The sequence below is a fragment of the Vicia villosa genome, linkage group LG5, assembly GCF_029867415.1.
Source record: "Vicia villosa cultivar HV-30 ecotype Madison, WI linkage group LG5, Vvil1.0, whole genome shotgun sequence".
Lineage (NCBI taxonomy): Eukaryota > Viridiplantae > Streptophyta > Magnoliopsida > Fabales > Fabaceae > Vicia > Vicia villosa.
Window position 1 is genome coordinate 152,736,623 of NC_081184.1, and position 19,231 is coordinate 152,755,853.

Genomic DNA, 19,231 nt, shown 5'->3' on the forward strand with positions numbered 1-19,231 from the left:
AATAAATTAAAGGATATAAGAAAAAGATAATATATTTTATTTTTAAAAATATAAAAGGAATTAAAATAAAAAATTTATAGTTTTATTAAAAAAAGAAATTGAAATAAATTATATAATATACAGTATAAACTCTTTATATTAATACTCGGTAAATTAATAAACTCTCTAAAATAATAAATTTGTCCGGCCCCGACTTTGGCCAATGTAAAAAATTGAAAAATTCGATAAAATAATAAGATAATAATTTTTCGGGAGGAAGAAAAATTATCTCATATTTGGATTATAAATACAATTTTTCATATATAAAAATATTTAGATCAAATAATAAGCTTTTTCCCGTTAACAAATATTATTTTTGCGTAGGTATCATTTACAAAAATAGTTGGATCAATAGTAATTTTTCTCATATATAAAAATATCGCTGTTTATAAAAATACATAAATCAATAATATATATTTTTCTCGTATAATGAAACATTTTAGATCAGTAATATATTTTTTTTATAGACATCATTTATAAAAATATTTACATCAACAATCAAATTTGACTTGACCCATAAGAAACATTTGACACAAAAAGCCTCCTAAAGGCTCCTAAATAATCTTTTGAATAACAAAAGGAATTCAACAACGTTTAATTCATCAACAATTTGCATTTTTTCTCAGTTTAAAAAATTGTCAGTTTCTTTTCAAGAGGAAGAAAAGTGGACTTGAGATATTGCTACCTATTAGATGAAAAGAAAAAAAACCACCAGGTTTCTTGGCAAGGAGAACCCTCAATAATATGAAATCTATTCTTTAAAATGATAAGCAACAGTCGAACCTCATTTCCTGCAAGCCATTACCTTTTCTCCAATTCTCTATTTACTGTCCCTCCTACCTCAGGATGAATTAACCACAGACCTTGTTTTCACTTTACCCGCCATCGATAATAATATGTACACAGTAAGTGACTTGTCTAAACTTTCACTTATTTTTATTAAACTTCTTACCCTTTCTTTGCCATGCCACTATATACACATAGTCTCTCATTATAGCCACTTCAATCCCAAAATCAATCCCCCTCTTAACAAAAATTGTATTTAGCATGACAGTTAGTTCAAATACAATTGCATTTGGATTCTTAATGAACGCTCATTTCATAACAAAGTATAAAAATTATAAAAGACGTGGCTTGTCTTTTTCTACAAGCAAGAAATGTCAACAAAAAAAAAAGGAAATACTTATTCAATAGAACCTCAAGCTTTAAAATTAATGGACACACTACTGCTTCTATATGCCGACCATTACGGCTTCCACCGATAATATATAATTTGCCATAAACTATTACCGCTGCATGCTCATGAGCTTTGTGAGACAAAAGCTTCTAGATCCAGCCGTAAACTGCTACTACATAGCGGGGATGAAATGTTATTAAAAAATTGTATGTTGACTGCTTTGTAGATTGCTTTTGTGGCTAAATTCCTTTGAGACAGTACAGTAAAAATAACATCACACCCAAAGTCATGATCAACATGCCTCCTTTCCACTTCTTAATTTTCATTAAAAATTTCAAGTAACACAATAGGTTTTTCTCATACCTGCAGTTAACAAATAAAATACCATTTTTAATTGACAGTAGGGATTATCCAGGAATAGTTAGTAACACATCACAAAGCCTTATAGATGGAAAATGCTCATTGGAGTTACCTAGGAACCTAGCCAAGTGGTAAAGGCCTGCAACAGAATCATCAATATAAGGAATAATGGAAATTTCAATTCACTTGTTAAAAAAATTGACAGAAAATATTAATGAAATAAACTCCAACATACCATTTTCTATAAGTTCTGCAGACAACTCAAAGGGTTTAAGATCCAACTAACAAAGGAACCTTTGTCATACTTGATAGTCTGCTCATACAGTTCAGAAGTTGAGCAGTTTGCTCATACATTTCTCATATAAGAATGTCTCCCGCTGCTAAAAGAGACGTGATTTCAGCTTCTCTATGATAATAGTCAGCACCCATCATCACGGTATCTTGAAAAGTGATTGTAAATGTGACAACACGGATTCATGTAAGTCGTGTTAAAAGAAGTTGAGCAGATAGATATATTTTTTTACCTTTGGCATGCACTTGATTAAAAACAACCATCTGATATCAAAGAATTAATCACGTACAGTAGATGTTATTTCTCACTCATTAGGCTCCATTAGAATCATATAAGGTTGGTTATATTATATGGATGAAATTTTTCCGGTTCTACCTGACACTTCTCTATTTTAGTCGCGTTAGAAACCGAAGACACATAAAAATAGGCTTTGATTGATCATATAACTGGAACTTTGGCAGCTACAGTGTAAGCAATAACAACAGCAGATATAGCGAGGTGGAGTGGCGGTGATAGCTTGTCTACATTGTGAAAAGATAGTATTTATTAAGATATATATCAACTCCATAGATTTATAGGATCTAAAGAACAATTTGGAGAAAAATTCAGTTTCAAAACTATATATTAAATTTGTAGATTAGGTAAAAAAAAAGGTATTGCAATAGAATATGCAACTGAATTTATTAAGATAATCACTTAACCAAAATAAACTATCGCAAACGAAATGCCTTGGCAAAGCTACGGGCGTTGGAGTCTCTTTTTGTCACTCTCATTATCCCAATTACCATCAGGACTAAGATTGCCATTATTTCTACAAACATGATAGGAAAAATATAATACAACTAAAACAATAATATATGAAAACAAATTTCAAGAGTCAGCATAACACCTCTATAATAGTAATTTCTACCTGTTAGATCTAGCCTCCTCTAAAACAATCTCAAACTTAAGCTTGTTTTGAGAATGAGAATCGATAATAAATAGACTTGTATCCCCTTCATATGCAAATTCCTTGCCATTCATGTCAGAAGCATATGTCTCCTGCACCTGGTCCATTATCTTCCTCCCAACACTTACCTTCCACAGTGCGTCCATCTTCATAAGCAAAAGACACCTTTTACATATCAAGAGAAGAAAAAAAGTCAAGTATGAGTAAAGAAGTTTTAACCCTGACACAAAAACATATAATACCAAATCACAAGATATTTGAGGGACATACACTACTGAAAATTATTTATCATTTTTTACCATTAAAAGGATTAGTTAAAATCGATATCTTCTGTCCTTTTGATCCCATACCGCGTCTTACTATTGGAAGATTAAACAATCAGAAGGATATCACATGAATGGTTTAAAATAAAACCTAAAAATTCAAAACATAAACAGATCAGTTTGGGTTCAAACAACTTCAAAATTAACCTCTGCATAAAACAAATGAAACTTATATCTTCAAAACAACTTACATTATTACGACTCTTGATAGCGGATCTGGATTTGTTTTTGGAAGATCTTTGCAAGTATTATTCCGGTTTGTAAGTTGATGTCACAAATCAAAGAAGCCCTAACCAGAAAATGAAGAAGATGAACAAAGAACAAAGAAAAAGAGGAAGAAGAGGAAGATGATGCATCGACACAAGGGAGAGAGAAAGGAGAAAAAGAAAAGAAGAAGATGAAGCATCGGGAGAAGGGAGAGATAAAAGAGAAAAAGAAAAGAAAGAAGCTTGATAGAAGAGAGAGAAGGAAAAGTAGAAAATGAAAAAGAAAAAAAAAATTTCAATTGAATCATGTGACATCATCCTTTAATCCAAATCTAACAGGCAAAAGCATAATTTAATAACCATGCAGTTGAAGTTGAACAGTGTGACATCATTAGTTATAAAAAGTAAATTTTGGACTAAAATTACCCTCATTTTGTTGAGGTGGCAGAATTATAAAAAAGGGTAAAGATGAGTTTTCCAGAGCATCTAATTTTCTTATATTATAGATAAGAATATATTTTAGGCATATAGTCGGGTATAAATGTGCTGTCTGCCACGTGTATGGGCCTTGGAAAAATTCCCAAAATAGTTAAGAGAATTAATACCACTATATGTTTATCCTCGTTTCTTCTATTTACTATATAGTCAAACAATTATAAAATCTTGTGAAACTTAATTAATTTATTTTATATATAATAAATAACAATAATAATAATAATAATAATAATAATAATAATAATAATAATAATAATAATATATTTTTAAAATTATACATAATTATTCCTTTCAAAATGAAACACAATATTGTTAAACATGAGTCTTTATATTATTTATAAAAGATATACATTATAGACTCTTTATATTAATACTCGGTAAATTAATAAACTCTATAAAATAATAAATTTGTCCGGTCTCGACTTGGGCCAATGTAAAAAATTGAAAAACTCAATAAAATATTAAGATAATAATTTTTCAGGAGATTCCTTTATAATTTTCGGTTTCAAGAAAATCATAAATTAATAATTCATAGAAACTAAAAAAATATATATTAGACTCTATTGAAATATGATTCAATAGTTTTCTGTTTTCCTTTAAGAATACATTGAACACATTTGTTCCTCTTGTTTACATTTACTGTACTTCAAAAGTCATTATTGATTTCCAATGCATATGAACACAGTAGTTACTAATTTACGTTGAGTTCCAATGTTCGTTGCAACGTAATTCTAAGAGGGATAGACTAATTTGTCTTATTGTTTGGTATGTATAGTATAATTACTAAATAACTCTCTAAATTAATAAATTTCTTCGGTTCTGACATTATTAATTTAAAGAATTTCTACTGTATTGTTTTTTATGTTAGAAAATCAAAAGTGTCAAAGACAAAGTGTATAAAAGCATGTTGATTATCAAAACACGCTTGACCATTTTATTTTAAACAATTTTGAGAGTTGTCTGTCCCAAAGTAATTAAGTAAAGCCTCAATTATTCAATCTCACTAGTATAATCTCAGTCAAATCCACACATGCATGTTTCTCTCTTATCCATTTATATACTAGAATATTGGTTGACCTAAGAGTGAATCTCCCCTCCTATAGACCAATCAAAAAATTTGCAGCGCCTCTTTATTCACATATATCCCTACACACCTAAATATATTAAGGCTCTGTTTGGCAAGTCATGTTTTTAGTTTATGACTTATAGCTTATAAGCTTGTATGGCAATAAAATACCTGTTTCATAACAGTCTTTTCATCAGGAGCTTATAACTTATTTTACTAACTTATAACTTTTTTTCAGACGCTATTTTAAATAGCATTTTAGCTTATAGCTTATAGCTTATCATTTTTTCTTTCATTAATACTCTTATAAATTTTAGGCTAAAATACAGTTTTAGTCCCCATATTTTAGTGTTTTCACGATTTTAGTCTTCCTATTTTGTTTTTAAACACTTTTGGTCCCCCATACCCACTTTGCCTACAAAAAAACACCTATGTGTCACTTTTTAAAATACGTGGCATTTTAAATTCGTTAATTTTTTCCAGGTCATTATAACGAATTTAAAAACAAAATAGGAGGACTAAAATCATGAAAACACCAAAATAGGAGGATCAAAACTGTAATTTAGTCTAAATATTAATTATTTTTAATGTGCATTTAATTATTAATTAATAAATGTCTTTTTATGTCATTTTATAATTATCAGTTAGTTAAACCGCTAATTTTACCAAACACTTTAATTAACTTATCAGTTATCAGTCATCAGCCATCAGCTATAAACTATCAGCCATCAACCATAAGCTATCAACCAGCAACTATAAACTAGTTTATCACCAACCGCTAATTTTACACAACAGAACCTAAATATAATATCTCTAACAGGAACATATCATATTTGAATCCTGAAAACTCTTTATAATAAATAACGTGTTCTCCAAATATATTCAAATAATTATTATAAAAATTGACTATATTTTTTATATTATGTGATTAGAATAATATTTCCATGTAAATCTATGAAGTTATAAGATCACTTAAGAAGCGATGTTTTGAAGTGATACCCATGTTAAAAAAAATTATATAAAGAAAAAATATTTTGTAATTTTATTTTTAAAAATTATTTTAAAGTTCTACAATATAATACATTTGGACTATTATATAAATCAAATATATTAATTATTTAATTAATTTAATTTTTTTATTATTGGGATGAGAGGAAGCATAAAATTATAATAATATGTCTAATAACTAATCACATTCTTATATATAAAAAGGAAGTCACGTTTTTAGTAATAATATGTCTAATAACTAATCACATTCTTATATATAAAAAGGAAATCACGTTTTTAAATAAAGAGCAATGTTGTAGAGTAGGAACAACTTACATGCAAAGTTTGACGACAAAGAGGAAATTTCTTTATACATTTATATAGGCTAGAAAATATCCTTAATATTTTCGAAATACTCTTCGGATATACATATCTCAAGGCATCTTTATCACATTTTCACTGATTTCGAATATACATATTTAAAATCACCCATCTTTAAATATTTTTCATTTCAACGTTAGATTTAAAATGTCATGTGTTTTTTCAGGTATTCATATCTGAAAACACTCTTCTTAAAAAAATTTGGGATATTAGTTAATTCGGATATGCAAAGTATCCTAATATTTCAATTTTTTATTTTATTTTAAAATAATATTTATTTATGATATAATTAGAATGAGTTATTATTAATAAAGAATAACTTAAATAGAAATTGTTATATATAAGGAGTAAAAAAATTAAATTAAATTTTAATTTATATAGAGATATTTTAATTTATAAGTATTATAATTTTTAATTTATATTAATTTTGTATGAGAATAATGTGTTGATTTAAATATTTAATTAATTATATATCTTGATAAAAATAATATATATTTAATTATATATCTAGAATAAAATGGTATAGATTTAATTATATATTTGAATTAAAATGGTATATATTTACTTATATATTTTGATTAATATAATTAATTATACTATTAATACAATTGATTCACCTTTATTTTAATTTTTTAATAAATATTGAGTTTTTTGGATATGCATATCCAAAATATTTCAAGATAAAAAATTGAGTTATTTCGGATGTGCATATTCAAAATATTTTTTTTTAATAAAAAAAATGTGTCTTTAGAGATAGACATCCAAAATATAGAGATATTTTAGAAATTTCACCGCGGATTTATAAAAAGACATATAAGTGTATAAAAAAATTGTTAAGCATAAAATACAACTTATATGTGAAATTTGACGAGAATAGTATAAAACGTACCATAGAAGGTTAATGCCATGGTTTGCCATAATATATTTATAGGTAATTATATTTTTATCACAAATTTATAATTTATTTTACTAATTTATAATTTATTTTTAAATAAAATTTCAAATAACAAAAAACGTCCTAATTTATAGTTTATAATTTATAATTTTTCTTTTATTTTCTTTTAATATTTTAATTAAAACCCACTTTTCCCTTTTTTCTTAAATATACATTTTAATATTAATAAAGAAATATCTTTTATGTTATTTTATAAATATTAGCTAGTTATACTATTAATTTTATCAAAATTAACTTATCATCTATCAATTATCGATCATTTGATATAAATTATTAATTATCACCCATCAGTCATAGATTATAAGCTATCAACTAACTTATCACTCCATTATAATTTTTAGCAAATAAAATATTTTGCTTAAATAAATATTGAATGAAGAACAAAAAAATAATAACATATTGAAATAAGTACAATTCATGGGATTTGTTAACGTTGTTGTCGTGACTTTCAGCATTTCTCTTAAATAAATTTTAACATAATATACAAAAGGGTAATAATATATTGAAATAAGTACAATTTGTGGAATTCGTTAATGTTGTTCTTGCAACTTTCGGCATTTCTCTTAAATCAATTTTAACATAATATACATCAAGTTAGGATGTAATCGGATCGATTTGAATTAGTTTTTGTTCAAAAAAATATATGTACCTATGATATCTCTATCGGTTTAGTTTAGTTTGATTTTTAAAAATTTTTAAAAACAGAATTGAACCAAACTAACTAGTTTGGTGCGATTTGGTTTGATTCAATTGATCAGTTTACAATGTTTTTTTCTTCATAAATTATATTAATTTGTGTATCCTTCACTATCACGTTTTCAGTGTATTTTATGCTATTATTTTTTTAAATAATACATTTTATATAATTTATTTTAAGCTCTATTTTTTAAAACAACTTACAAATTATTCTTAATCCATACGAAACCGTAACATGATTTTCATTTCATCATGAAATAAATTCACTATCAAATATATTAGTTGCCACTAATTAGCATCTTAATGGACTTTGAAAGCTTAACGGAAAAAACACAACAATAACAACAACAAAATTTAGAGTGAAGACTCATTTTGGTCCTTCACAAAAATTATATAACCCAAATCAATTTCTCACAAATAAAAGGACTCAATTTAATCTCTTACAAAATTTAACTGGACCTTAGTAGTCACTTTGTTAATATTTTTCTCAAACCAATTTTTTCTACTTTTAAACTATGACTGGACTATAATGTTGAATTTTATTTTTTATTTTTTTGTTTTTTAATAATAAATTAATTTGTATCTTTAATTTCAATTTTATTTTTAAACAGTTCTAATTTTAAAATATCAAAAAAACTCAAATATTTGTTCGTAGAAAGAATTTAACTAGGGACTTTTAAACTACATCTTATATCTTTACCACTATGTCAATGTATATTAGTGACAAATAATTCTCATGATTTACCGTAAAATTAAACAATTCAATTTAAAACATAAAACACGAACATAAATCCCTTCAAATTAAATGATAGTCACTTTACAACTAGACCAATCAGTTTATGTTATTAATATTTTTAATGATGAATATTTAATTTAATAATTCAAAATAAAAATGTATTTATTAAATTATTTTAATTAATACACAAATTTAAAAATAAAATTAATTAAATGTACATCCTAAATAAAGTTAATCAAATAGAGATGAATTAATTAATATTTAAGTAAAGGATTTAATGGAAATACACCGACAGTGTAAAACAGTTTTACACCGTCAGTAAAATTATAATCGTTAATTTTTATAAACGTTTGACTTTTTCTTTAAATCACAATAAAGGTATTTCTTTTTAAGGGTTGTGATGCACTGACCGTGTAAAATATTTTACACCGACAGTGCACTATCTTTAAGCTCTTAAGTAAATTACTATTAAATTAATTTATTAAAGTGTTATTTGAATTAAGTAAATACTTTTAGAAATTAAATTATTATTTAACTTGAATTAAGTAAATATTTTAATAATTAGTTGAAGTACTATTAAATTATTTTATTTGAATTAATTTGAAGTAAATAGATATTTATTTGTTTCAATTAAATGCTATTTAATTTATTTATATTTGATTAATTATATTTAAGATTTAAATTTTATTAATTTTACTTTTAAATTTGTGTATTATTTGAAATCATTAAATATTTATGTGTGTATTATTTAAAATAATTAAATATTTATTTGGATGTTTTTTGAAATAAATAAATAAGTAAATGTTTATTTAGAATTATTAAGCTAAGTATTCATCATTAAAAATATTAACAATTGGTCTAGTTGTACGACTATCATTAACCTTAAGAGATTTGGGTTTTAGACCCATGAATGTATATTGATCTAGTGGTAATGGCATAAGATGTGGCTTGAAGGTCTTTGGGTTTAACTATTTCTAGCAACAATTTTTGGTTTTTTTTTTTTATATTTTCAAATCTAAATTGTTTAAAAATAAAATAAAAAATAAAAAATAATTTAGTGCTTAAAAAGTAAAAAATAAAAATTAAATCACGATTTAAAAGTAGAAAAAACTGATTTGAAAAAATATTAACAGAAGGACTAATATGATCGGTTAAATTTTGTTAGAGATTAAATCAGATATTTTTTACGGGGATTAATTTAGATTATGTAGTTTTTTGTGAGGGACCAAAATGGGTATTCGTTCAAAAATTTAACACACATAACTAACATGTTTCACACCTTAAACACACATCAAAATCATTTTATAAGAAAACTATAAGGAATTTCATTGAAGAAGAAATAAAAAAAGGTTTAAAAGAGATGGAAACTAACGAAGAGAACTTGAACACGAAGAAGGCGACAATAACATATCAGAACAAAGGTAGAGACAACAACAATGGTGACAAGAGGAGAGAGCAGCAGTTCGGTGAAAGTAATTTTTTATGACTTATGGTTTCTGATTTTTATGTTTAGAGTTTGATTCTAGATGTGAGTTTTGCTAAAAGGAATGAAATGTAAACAGAGATAGAGGATGGTTAGAACATTACAAGATTTGGGCTTAATGATAGGTGGAATACAAAATTTAAACCGTAATTGTATCTAATTGTTTGGTTCATCAGTTTGACGGTTTGTTAAAACTAAAACCAAGAACTGAACCAAACCACCTTGATTTTCATTGGTTTCATAATCAAGTTGAATGATAAAGGATAAGTGGTTAGAAACAAGGCCACATTGGTGGCCCAAGGTTATAGCTAGCAAGAGGGGATTGACCATACATAAACCTTTTCACTAGTTGCCAAGTTAGATTCTATCTGTCTCTTAATTTCTTTTGCATTTAATCATAACATCATCTTATATCAGATGGATGTTAAGAGTGCATTTTTGAATGGTTACATAACTGAAGAAGTCTATATACACACCAACCACTGGTTTTGAAAATCACAAAAATATGGATTTTGTTTTCAAACTTAAGAAATTACTGTATGGTTTGAAACAAACTCCTAGAGAATGCTATGTAATACTAAGCAATTTTCTTTTAGAAAATGATTTCACCAGAGGAAAGGTTGACACTACTTTTTTTTTTGTAAAACATTAAAAATATTATATTCTAGTAGTTCAAATATATGTGTTAGCTGAAGATTTCGTTTCATATTGTTTGTCCTTCGAAGAGGTTGAGAATCGAAGGAAGAGATGGTTATTGATGGCCGTCCCTTAAAAAGTAAAAGAATGGCTACTGATGGTCATGCCTCGAAGATACAGACTTCTAAGTTCGTTGAAGATAGTGAACACTGAAAGACTAATGAAAGCATATGTCTTCGGGACTTAGACAAAATTTATAAAGTATATATTTAAGTGTTACTACTTAGCGTGTTTTCATAGTGTTTTTACACTGCCACGCGTCAAAGACGGACTCAGGCGGGAAGATTTGAAATTCGAAGACAGTATCGTAACTGTCCAAATACAGATGGCTTCGCTGGAAGTTCTGATGAGAAACGTGGCAGCAGATTAGTGTAGGACCGTTAAGGTCGAAACTAGTATAAATAGGGGTCTTTATGTTAGGATTTCGTGTGTTCATTTTGTACAAATCACTCACATATTTACTCAAGTATCAAGTGTTACGAGAAAGAGTTCGCTGAGAAAATGTACGTATGACACCACCATTTTAATACATGTGTATTGTATTTCATTTTCGAATACATTTCTGAGTTACTGCATTCTATTTATTTCTTGTCATTTACATTCCTGTATCTTTATTTTACTTTCGAATTTACTTTCATGATCATTTACTTTTAAAGTCCTTAACGTTTCTGCAGTTTAAGATTCTTTATGTTTTAACAATTTTTAAGTTTCATATGTTATGTTATTTATTTTTCTTGTTGAAGTTATAATTACATATAACGAAGCAATTACCAAGATTCTTGAATCGAACAATACTCATCGAAGAGGACAAATTACGAATATGATTCAAATGAACATTGATAACAATCTTCTTGACTATGTGTCCTAGGATCAATCTAGTCGATCCTGCAAGTAACCAAATCATATTTATTATAGTTTGGAAGACTAGCGGTTGTTTACCGGAAATCACCGTAAACAAATTGGCACGCCAAGTGGGACAGTGTCACGCGGATTGTTTTAATCAATTGTTTTGTTTTTGTCTAGACAATATCAAGACCTTGTATGAACCTTAGGAACGGTAAATTAAAAGACAGTGCACAACCGATTCCCAAACGAAGGTACAACAGGAAAATGGCTGTTACGGCCAGTGCAGGGGGTAATCAAGATCCCCCACAAGGTTCAGGATCAGGAGCGGCAAATTCGACTTCTACTCAATAAGCACGAGATGCAACGGGTCCAAATGGATCGAGACCTGCAGATAATTCCCAGAATATGCCTGAAAATAATACAGCACCCTCAGGGACTGTTCCAGTTTCAGTGTCGACAACCGCACCCTCATCCACAAGCGCAGAGGACGTATTGTTTGCCTCGACAAATGCTGCAAACAATTTATTTGGTCAAGGCACGAACTCCGCTTTCGAATGGAGACCAAATAATCCATACGGAATGCCATACCCACATGGAACAGGCGTACGAGGGGCAGGACATATATATCCCCCAACTAACAATGCGACATTTTCACCAAATGTTAGTTCAGTGGGTCGAAGTGCACATAACACTGGTTTCTCTACCCAGATGCCTCACTTTACCACAAATAACCAAGCAGCATTTCGACAAGAAATGGATGCAAGCAACCATGATATGGTAGGGGTTTTGGCCAGAGAACTAACTTCAGTCTTGAACCCACTAATGGCAAATGTTACTACTACAAATAGAGAAAACGTAGAAATTTTCCAAAAGATATCATCGCAAATGAATCGAATGGCAGAATTCATGGGAGTACCACCACCTAAAAGGAAAGACAAACAGCCTGTGAATCAAGAAGAGAGGCCTATTTTGGAACGTGTGCAAGATATGGTTCCCCCACCTAGGACGGTTCCTAGGGATATAGGCCCCTCACGAAGGACGGAGTCGTTCGAAAAGACTCCGGTAATTAACTTGGAGGATTCAAGTCAAAGGACCGTCCCCTTTCGACAAGAAATGGAGGAAGAACGACCCAGATTGAGAATTTTGGGTAGGGACGATCATCCAGATGAGATTGTCCAAAGAGTTAGAAGAGAAAATCTGGCCACAGAAAATAATTTAACTGCCATGATAGAAAGGGTTATGGCCAATAATGGCCTTAGTACTGGACTCAGACGTCCAAATTATACATCCCCTATATCAGATTATATCATGCAAACAGAATTGCCTAGGGGAACTAAGGTTCCTAAATCCACAAAATTTTCTGGCGAAACTAATGAGTCAACTGTGGAACATATTGCTAGATATTTAACAGAAGTAGGAGACTTAGCGGGAAACGAGGATCTAAGGATTAAATATTTCCCTAGTTCGCTGACAAAAAATGCGTTTATTTGGTTCACTACTTTGCCACCAAATTCGATAGACGCATGGGCATACTTAGAAAGGTTGTTCCACGAGCAATTCTACATGGGTCAAACTAAGATAAGTCTGAAAGAATTGGCCAGTGTTAAAAGAAAATTCGCAGAGACAATTGATGACTACTTAAATAGGTTCCGCCTGTTGAAATCAAGATGTTTTACAACGGTTCCGGAACATGAACTCGTCGAAATGGCTGCGGGTGGTTTGGATTATTCAATAAGAAAGAAACTAGATACCCAATACCTCAGGGACATGGCCCAATTAGCAGATAGGGTTCGACAGGTCGAACGCCTGAAGGCAGAAAAGGCTAGGGCAAATAAAAGCTATAAGAAAGAAAGAGTGGCGTACGTCGAAGCCGAGAATGTTGATGAGGAGTCTTTCAATGACTCATATAGCCCTGAAGAAGTCGAAATAGACTTGGTTGAATTAAAAGAAGCGCCACCTTATGCTTGCAAATTGTTAAATCCAGCAAATGGAAAAAAACCCAGTAGAAAATGATAAGAATGATAGGTTCCCTAAGAAAACTTATACATTTGACATTACCAAATGTGATGAAATATTTGATTTACTGGTAAAAGATGGCCAAATGATACTACCCCCAAATTCCAAAATTCCTCCGTTGAAACAACGGAAGAAAAGAGGTTTCTGTAAATATCATGGTTTTTTAGGCCATAAAACTTCTCAATGTTTTCTTTTCAGGGATCTAATTCAAAATGCTCTCAATGATGGAAGGTTGAAGTTTGCTGACAAAACCAAGAATCAAATGAGGGTAGATTCAAATCCTCTGAACATTGCTGACGCTAGCCTCTGTGAGGTGGAAGATATCAACATGGTGGAGGCGTCTGAAGTCGAAGTTGTAGAAACTAAATCAAGGTTCAATGGAAAGCAGGCTACTGAAAGCCTAAATGGTGACATAATCTTCAATACTGATGTTGAAGAATCTTCCAAGGCAGAGATAACTGAAGCCTCGAAGGAAGAAAGCAGCGAGGCCACTGAAGACCTCAGGATGAAACTCCAGAAAATACAAATCTCTGAAGTTCCTCCAGTAGCAGTTAACATGGTCAGTGCCAGACGCCCAGTGTCTGAGTTTGGCGAATTAGAGACTTGGTTAACAAGGCAAAGTGGGGGCATCGAAGCTCCACAAAAAACTGAAAGCCTCAAAGAATATCTTTGGAAATGTCACGAGAGAAGCGGTGGTAAGCAATGGATGTGTCCAAGGTGCTCGATCATGCTGAATCGAAGAGTCGAAGCCAACTTCGAGAGGGCTCGGCGCGAAAGATGGGAACATCCAGGAAGAGAGCCAAATCCCCTGCTACAACTATATCCAAAGATGGATGAGAGCTTGGTAGGATTTTTGGTCAGATGCCACAAAGGAAACACTGAAGTTGCTCTGTGTCCCAGATGTGGGGCAGTCTATGATGAAAGACTCGCACGATCATTCGAACGCATATACTGCCATATGAGTAGGGAAACTCAGGGGTTGCGTCCTAACCTTTATGGTTTCGACATATGGACTCCGACAAAGAGGCCTGATAGTCCACACCCTAGAGCTCGAAGAGTGACTTTCAAAGTCCCTGCGAATGCACCCAGGGATAGGTGGATACAAGCTGATGCAAGAACCAACAAATGGCGAAGCTGGGACCAAGGAGGAAGAACTGCAATGGCATATAGGAAACAATTTCAAAGACCAAATCGAGAGGCAAATCGACTGGAGAATTATAAGGGAAAAAATCCTATGTCTCGGTCCCAGTGGAGAAGGCATCAGAGGATAAAAAAGTCTCAGAAGGAATACAGGCCAAGAGAAGTTGGAGAATCTAGTAGCAACCAAGTCTCATACCAAGGGGCAAAGTTAAACAAACCTCCGGTGGAACGCAGGTTGTTCGAAGCTGAGAAACTCTTAGATGAAGAAGAGAAGATGCGTTCAAATTCCTGGAAAGAAGAGGATAGAATGACAAATGATTTTGATTCCGATGGAGTGTCATCCATAAATCTTAATTGTAATGTAGTATCTGTACTCCCTCACGAGTTTAACCAGGAAGTTGAAGTAGAAGACTGCGAAGAGGCTGATATCGAAGAAATGACAAAACACAGACCTGTGTGTTACTATGTGCTGAATAATGGTGCAGTAGAAGAACAGAATGCTTTCTTCGAAAGACCAGATGAGGGTATGCGAAACCACTTGAAGCCACTTTACATCAGGGCGAAGATTGAGAATGTTGGTATTAATAAAGTCTTAGTTGATGGAGGAGCAGCAGTGAATCTAATGCCTCAATATATGCTGAAAAGAATTGGTATGTTCGATACAGATATAAGGCCACATAACATGGTCTTATCTAATTATGAAGGCAAAATAGGACAAACACTGGGAGTTGTTCAAGTCAATTTGACAGTAGGCTCAGTTACGAGGCCAACCATGTTTATGGTTATACCAGCAAAAGCAAACTACAACCTTTTGCTTGGTAGAGAATGGATTCATGGTGTAGCAGCTGTACCCTCAACAATGCATCAGAGGGTGATGATTTGGAGAGAAGATGGTATAGTGGAGAATATCGAAGGTGATCAGAGTTACTACATGGCTGAAGTCAACCAGGTAAATAGAACCAACTTCGATAGGAACCTGGCAAACATAGGTCCTTGTCATGCTGCTGAAGAGATGTATGCTCCAAATAGAAATGCATTGTACTATTTGACTTTGCATCCAAATGGATTCAAATGGGATAGGGAGATCATGGATGGTCCACCAGATCCAGCACCATTGGAGAATTATCAGACAGTACGGCCAACAGGCTGGGATGATGACGGTAATAATGTCTGAGTCTGTGTTCTTCGAAAAGATTTCGGCCTATGTGGCCGAGAACAAAAGAAAGGCAGCTCTCGAAGCCGAACTATCAAGTACAAAGATAGATACAGTTCCAATCAAGGAAGGAACAACAGAATTGGAGATACGTACGAGTTTCGAATTCCCTGAAGACACGGCTCCAGTTGAAGAGATCATAAGAGAAGAACCAAGTCAGAGGTTAGATGCAATATACGACGAAGAACCTTTAGGATTCGAGAAAGACCCAATGGCGTCGAACATAAAGATGTTGTCCCAAGATCCTCTTGAAGAAGTAAATCTTGGAGACAATGATCAAAAGAGAATAACATACATCAGCGCGAAACTAGAGCCTGAGTTGAAAGCAACGATCATCAAAATGTTGAAAGACAACAGAGATTGTTTTGCTTGGGATTATGATGAGATGCCTGGTCTCGGAAGAGACTTAGTCGAATTGAAATTACCAATAAAAGAAGGGAAGAAGTCAATAAAGCAAACTCCCAGAAGGTTCGCGCCAGAAATTCACTCGAAGATTAAGACAGAAGTCGAAAGACTCTTGCGTTGCAAATTTATCCGAACTACAAGGTATGTCGAGTGGATTGCTAATATAGTATCTGTAATTAAAAAGAATGGCTCATTAAGAGTATGCATAGACTTTCATGACCTTAATGCAGCTACTCCTAAAGATGAGTATCCTATGCCCGTAGCAGAAATGCTAGTAGACTCAGCCGCAGGTTTTGAGTATTTGAGCATGTTAGATGGATATTCAGGATACAATCAAATTTTTATAGCAGAAGATGATGTATCCAAGACAGCATTTCGTTGCCCAGGAGCAATAGGCACTTACGAATGGATTGTGATGCCTTTTGGTCTGAAAAACGCTGGGGCAACTTATCAAAGAGCAATGAATTCTATATTTCATGACTTTATAGAAACATTCATGCAAGTGTATATAGATGACATCGTGGTAAAATCTACCTCGGGCAGGTGATTTCTTGGGTTTCGTAGTCCACAAAAAAGGGATAGAAATCAACCAAAACAAGACAAAAGCCATTATGGAAACCAAGTCTCCATCCACGAAGAAAGAATTGCAGTCTTTATTGGGTAAGATAAATTTCTTGAGAAGATTTATCTCTAACTTAAGTGGACGCACCCAAGCTTTCTCGCCCCTATTACGGCTTAAGCAAGGAAAGTTCGAATGGAGTGCAGAACATCAAGAAGCTTTCGATCAAATAAAGCAATACTTGACGTGTCCACCAATTCTCATTCCCCCGAATGGGAAGAAGCACATGCGCCTGTATATCTCAGCATCAGATAAAACAATAGGCAGCATGTTAGCCCAAGAAGATGAGAACGGCATCGAAAGAGCCATTTATTACTTAAGTAGAGTACTCAATGATGCAGAGACTAGATATACTGATATAGAAAAACTCTGCCTTTGTTTGTATTTCTCTTGTATCAAACTTAAGTATTATATAAAGCCAGTTGACGTCTACGTTTCATCTCATTGTGATGTTATTAAACACATGTTATCTAAGCCAATACTACACAGTCGGATTGGCAAGTGGGCTTTAGCCCTTACTGAATATTCATTAATATTTCAGCCTCTCAAGGCAATGAAAGGTCAAATTGTGTCAGATTTCATTGTTGACCATGCGGTGGTTGAGAATCATCAGCATTATGTGGATTTGAAACCTTGGAAGTTATATTTCGATGGTTCAACACATAGAGAGGGTACTGGTGTTGGAATATTGATAATTTCTCCTGACGGAATTCCAACAAAGCTCAAGTATAAAATTGAAGGTCCATTATGCTCCAATAATGAAGCTGAATATGAAGCATTGATTGCTGGACTTGAGGCTTTGTTAGAATTGGGGGCAACCAGAGTCGAAATTAAAGGAGACTCCGAATTGGTCATCAAGCAATTGACAAAAGAGTACAAGTGTATCAAAGAGAATTTGATCATGTATTTTGTTATTGCAAATAGGCTACTCAAGAAATTTGAATATGTGGAATTAAAACACGTATCAAGAGTGAATAACCAGGAAGCAAACGACTTGGCACAATTAGCCTCAGGATATAAAGTATCAAAAGAAAAGTTGGAAGAATTGATTGAAGTAAGAGGAAGAGCAATGTTTACTAAACTTTCGCCAAGTGATCTGGAGAACTCACGATTGGGTTATGCCAACAAAGAACAATTCGAGGTACTGAATATAGATTCATTAACAGACACAGATTGGAGGAGTCCAATTATTAACTATCTGAAAAATCCTTCGACGGATACAGACAGAAAAATCAAGTATAGAGCCCTGTCATATTATCTGATGGGAAATGAATTGTTCAAGAAAACTCCTGAAGGGGTATTGTTAAAATGCTTGGGAGAAGCAGAAGCATACTTGGCTCTGTCGAACGTACATAGTGGGGCATGTGGTGCACATCAAGAAGGGCACAAAATGAAATGGCTTTTGTTTCGATATGGGATGTATTGGCCTTCGATGTTAAAAGATTGCATAGAATTTGCAAAAGGGTGCCAAGAATGCCAAGAACACGCAGGTATCCAACACGCCCCAGCAAACGAACTAAGTACGATAGTAAAACCATGGCCTTTTAGGGGATGGGCACTAGATTTGATTGGAGAAATTCACCCCAAGTCCTCTAAAGGTCAAAGATACATTTTGGTGGGAATAGACTATTTCACAAAATGGGTCGAAGCAATACCGCTGGCAAATGTGGATCAAGAGGCTGCGATTGAGTTTATTCAAAAACATATTATATATAGGTTTGGAATCCCAGAAAGCATAACAACGGATCAGGGATCAGTCTTTACTGGACGAAAAATGCAAGACTTTGCCAGAGAAATAGGTTTCAAGTTATTTACTTCTACACCTTATTATGCTCAAGCAAATGGCCAGGTTGAAGCAGCAAATAAAGTAATAATTGGCCTTATTAAGAAACATGTAGGAAAGAAACCCAAGAATTGGCATAAGACTTTAGATCAGGCACTTTGGGCTTGTCGAACATCTCCAAAAGAAGCCACAAATACAACTCCTTTTCAGTTAACGTTTGGACATGACGCAGTACTTCCAATTGAGATATGTTTGCAATCAGTAAGAATACAAAGGCAAGCAGACATTCCTCCCAACGTATACTGGGAATTAATGATGAACGAGTTAGTAGATTTGGATGAAGACAGGCTTCGAGCATTGGAAATGAT

The 19,231-nt window shown here is 32.2% G+C and overlaps 1 long non-coding RNA gene across 8 annotated transcripts; it reads right to left on the reverse strand.

Moving 5' to 3' along the window:
• Positions 1-362: 362 nt before the first annotated feature.
• Positions 363-3,631, reverse strand: LOC131603264 (uncharacterized). 8 transcript variants are annotated; one of them, XR_009284278.1, is made up of 7 exons: positions 3,332-3,630; positions 3,117-3,231; positions 2,779-2,982; positions 2,570-2,679; positions 1,812-2,389; positions 1,689-1,715; positions 365-1,579 (listed from the first exon to the last, which is right to left on the reverse strand). It is a non-coding gene; the product is annotated as an uncharacterized LOC131603264 (long non-coding RNA). The 8 variants fall into 8 exon arrangements; XR_009284282.1 differs by having other exon boundaries at positions 363-1,579; positions 1,812-2,131; positions 2,244-2,982; positions 3,332-3,631; XR_009284279.1 differs by having other exon boundaries at positions 364-1,579; positions 1,812-2,016; positions 2,101-2,982; positions 3,332-3,631.
• Positions 3,632-19,231: the final 15,600 nt, after the last annotated feature.